This window comes from Chrysochloris asiatica, unplaced genomic scaffold (genome assembly GCF_000296735.1).
Source record: "Chrysochloris asiatica unplaced genomic scaffold, ChrAsi1.0 scaffold00366, whole genome shotgun sequence".
Lineage (NCBI taxonomy): Eukaryota > Metazoa > Chordata > Mammalia > Afrosoricida > Chrysochloridae > Chrysochloris > Chrysochloris asiatica.
The window spans coordinates 735,996-740,793 of NW_006408884.1; the positions used below are offsets into that span (position 1 = coordinate 735,996).

Genomic DNA, 4,798 nt, shown 5'->3' on the forward strand with positions numbered 1-4,798 from the left:
TGATAGGTGCATATATTTAAATAATAGTGGTATTGACTGGTCTTCCATGCAGGCATATGGAAATTGTCCTGTCCCTGGCAGCATTCTCCTTCAAGAAAGATCTTGAAATATTCTTCGGTGATAAATACCATTCTGCCATTCCTGTTGCATTAAGTGTTTCTGGTTTAGTAAACCATGAGATTGTCAGATTCAAAATGGTCAATGCCAGTCCATTTCAACTCATTAATGTCTAGGATATCAATCATTATGCATTCCATTTCTTTTTTGACAACTGCAAATTTTCCTTGATTTTTACTCCATACATTCAATGTTCTGATTATTAGTGGATGTTTACAACTGCTTCTCATTATTTGAGTGTGCCCCATCAGCAAATGGCTTACTCCAATTGCATCATTATGGTCAAGTCTACTTTTTTTTTTAAATGTCAGAATTAAATTTTATTTTGCATTGATAGAAATCTTGAAAAGGATTTACATTTTCCCATGTTACAGCACAACATTTCAACAGAATAAGACATTTACCATAAAGATTTTGCTGATTTGTATAACTAAAGGGTTCATATTCTTCAGAGTACAGGAAAATTAGTTCATAAATGATTGTACATACTTTCAAAATCCAGATATAAACATATGGCTTCATTAATAACTGTCTACATAGTATATTACTAAATTATTTCCATTATCAATTAGCATCCATTTATAAAGATGGATTCTTAATACTGTACTGATCAGGAGAAAAATTAACAATTCAGAATAACAAGCACATATTTCTGCTATATATTAAACTGTCTAGTAACTACACCATATTATAAGGTTTTAACTAACCTTTATTGTCCATTAAATGTTTTCAAATAATTTGTATCAGTCATCTGAAAATTTTGACTAAAGTAAGTTTCAAGTACATTCATTGGCAGATAGAAATAAAGTACATGTTCCTTAAAAATTACTAATTTTCCATAGTAGTTGGTTTCAGACATATTCCCAAAATAAGTAAACTCAATGCTACTCCCAAAATAAGTAAACTCTATGCTACAAGACCCATCATCTAAGATTGAAATCTTAAGTATTTTATAACATATAATAGTTTATGACCTAGTTCTTCCACATGATTAAAAAACAAAACCCACAGAATTATTCCAGTTACATGGATTGAAAATTCACGTGGATTGAAAACTAAATAGGTCTAAATTTGGACTAAGAGGTTTTAAGTGATGTCTCATTTCTTTATATAAGTGTAAATGCATTTAAAATACCAAATGTCTGTGATTTAGAATGTCAAATTACGGCAGATATATATGGCAAAGAGACAATATTTGGTCTGTTATAAAGGATGATATAGGAAGAATATGTTTCTTTTCTGAAGAGGAAAAAGAATATTAGACAAAAGATATCAAAAAAAAAAAAAAAAAAAGAAAGAAAGAAAGAAAGAAAGAAAGCCTGTTCCCCAAAATAAAAGGGCCAGTAAGTGAGAAGAATTCAATTTCATTGACATGTAAAAGCATTATTTCTACTATTAGAAATAATGTAATACCATCTCATTCTTATTTTGCATTACAGACATTCTGGATAGATAGATAGAGAGATACTGCATGGTGACTAAGCAATTTTGAAATAAATCCATAGTCTAAGCCACAGCATGCATAACTCATTTATCACTGTTTATTTATACATGAACACATTTTCAGTAATCATACTAATAAATTTCAAATAATGTAATAAAAATCTAGTTACAGTATTCACTGTTTTACTGAAATACATTTGAGAAAAACATGCTAGGTGTTTAATCTACTTAACACTAGTATATTCTGAATCATAATATACAAACACTTATCTAGAAACTTAAAAGATTGAAAGTTTTTCATGAAAAACATTATTTAGTCTGTCATTGGAATGTATTTGTAGAACATTTTAACACTGCAAACATGAGAAGTTTCAGAATTGGGCAGGTACATGAACAGTTTTTACTCTATATGATGCTGGTGTATTTCCACATAAGGCCTCTTAGCTGCAGGCATCAGTCCACAGGAGGTAGGAGCTTATCAATGGACTGCTTGGCATCCATCATTTCCTATTTACACAAGCTATGTATCATGCCTTCGTAGGTCTTGAAGGTTACATTGGCTGGATTTACTAATGTTTTTAGCCTTTCCACAGTAAGAGACCCGAACATTAGGGAAACTAAAGGGTAACAATCTCCACAACACTGGAGAATAGAAATATCTTTATTAACTCCATTGATAGGACCCTGTGGAAATGAGGACTGCCGTGGAAGCCAGCAACTGAGCTCAATGACACCTGCTAGTTTTTGTTGTGTGGTAAGAGCCCCTCCCTGAGAAAATCCGCACAAAATAATTCTGTTAGAAGGAATTCTGATCTTCACCTCTTGATCTATCAAAGCTTTAACATTTTCTGCTGCTTCTTTGATTCCATTTTCATTCTCCTGTGAATCTGGTGAAAGTCCAATAATATTAAAATAAGAAGGCATAGACATTTTCATATTTAATATAGCAGGCTATAACTGGTCAAAAGAATTGGTTGTCCCAATAAGACTATGTTTCGTTTTCTCCTCAGAAACCATGGAGGCCAAAAGACAGTGGGATGGTATCTTCAAATTGTTGCAAAACTGGAGACCCCACGATCAGAGACTAATGCTCCCGATGTTCCTTCATGGCAAAGTGCACGTCCTCAAGTCTACTTTTAGAAGACAACTCTTCCTCATTCATATTTTGAATGCCTTCTAACCTGAGACGAAAATCTTCCATCATTATATTTGAAAATATTGTGGTGCTAATCATAATGTTTTCATCATCTGGCACTTCATCTGACAATTTTCTACTTGTGTCCACAAGACTGCCAGTGATTAAACATTCAGAAGTAGTTTGCCTCACCTTCCTCATCTGCCTTAGTTTGAAACTCAGCTGAAACTTGTCCAACATGGGTGAGCCTACTGTTATTTAAAATACCTGTGGCATAGCCTCCAACATTGCTGCAATATATAAGCCACCACAGTCCAGAAACCTGACAATGTGTGATGAAAATTTGGAAGTAAATAACTATATGTTATTTGACAGAAGATTAATTCTTTGAACAAAAATATTCAATGATTACCTGTATGGCTACAATTCCAACATTTCTATTTGGTGAGAAATTTATAGCATGCCAAAACAATCATATACCGTAACATGGCATACGGTATATTTGTTCAATTACAACTTGGACAGGAGAAAGTGATGCTAATTTCCCTACCATTTTGGAAATAAATGAAATAAAGACATATTGCTGTAAGACAGTTGTTAAGTGCCATCGAGTTGATCATGACCCATAGCAACCCTGTATAGGGTTTCCAAAGAGCAGCTGGTGAGCTTGAAATACCAATCTTGGCGTCCAAATGACTTTGCAATCTGGTGCATTAACCCACAGTGCCACACCAGGACTCCACTGTAAGACTGCAGAGATCTTTAAATCATTAATGGATGTGGGAGAGTTTGCAAATAGAACACTTCAATTTGGATGAACCACTGTTCTGAACTGCCAAATCTCTTATCCAGACCTCAGATGTACTTTAGAAATTCTTTCCCTCATGGAAAATTCAGTCTAGAGTTGAAAATGTAAATTATTGATTAGATAAACAGCTGGCTGTCATTTACAATAGTATCAACTACAGATAACCTATAATGCTATAGCGGGAGAGCTTCACATCTCATCTTTAATGCTATCAGAACAGAGTGCACTTGGGAGTCTCACTACATTCAAGTTCAAAGATTTATTAGCTTCCAACCCAAAGACTGTATTGTGCATTGAGTATCATGGGAGATGAATCAGACAGTCAACATCCTTGATTTAGGCTGGGATTTGGCATTGATCCACAGGTGAATAATAGAACTCCCAAAGAAGGAAATGTAGTAAGGCATAAGCCTCTTAACTTTGTAAGGTTAAAACATAAAGAAAATAAAATAAAGGTTTTAAAAATTAAGCTAATTCTCAGCTTTTTGAAATAAACACAAGTTTGTTGATTGCTTACGTTTGTATATACTCCATAAAGCCTGTAATTCAAAGTAACGACCTTTATATTACATTCACCACATATTGTTGCATTTGATCGTATCTTCTTGAATGTAATGAAATTCTAATCCCCTAAAGGCAGGTTGCCCACAGTGTGTAAACCTCACTAATGAATAAACTCAATGAAGAATAAGTTTCATTCTGATATTGATATACCCTGGGACCCAAATTAAAGTGGAAACAGTGTAATAAATATAAAACTAAGCAATAAACTCAAATAATTTGAATGTCATTAACCAAGTTAAAAAAAAAAAAAATAGAATTAGAGTATAGAAGCAACCTTGAAAGTATTTTTCTTTCTCACTGTTTTTTTTTTTTTTTTTTTTTTTTAATACAAAGTTAGGGTTAATTCTTAAGTCCCTGTATGGTACTATTGGTTAGTGTACTTCACTGCTAAGTAAAAGATAAGAGGTTTGAATTCATCATGAGGTGCCACAACCGAAAGATCTGGTAATAAACGACTAAAATATCAGCCAATGAAATTCCTAGGCAGTTCAGTTCTGCTCTGACACACCTGGAGCTATCATGGTTTGGAATTAACTTGAGAACAACTCCTTTAGAGATAATTCTAATAAGACTTCAAATTAACTGGTGAGTTTTGGAAAAGAAAAGATGACTAATGTATTCCAAACAAGAAAACATCATAGTCTGATATTGACAAATGTCATTTGTAACATAATTAAATGAATAGAATGTCATCGTAGCACAAGTAAATAATTGGAATGCAGACTTTTTAG

At 33.2% G+C, this 4,798-nt stretch overlaps 1 pseudogene; it reads right to left on the bottom strand.

The window, feature by feature from the left end:
- Positions 1–2,013: 2,013 nt before the first annotated feature.
- LOC102830694 lies at positions 2,014–2,496 on the bottom strand (annotated as a pseudogene).
- Positions 2,497–4,798: the final 2,302 nt, after the last annotated feature.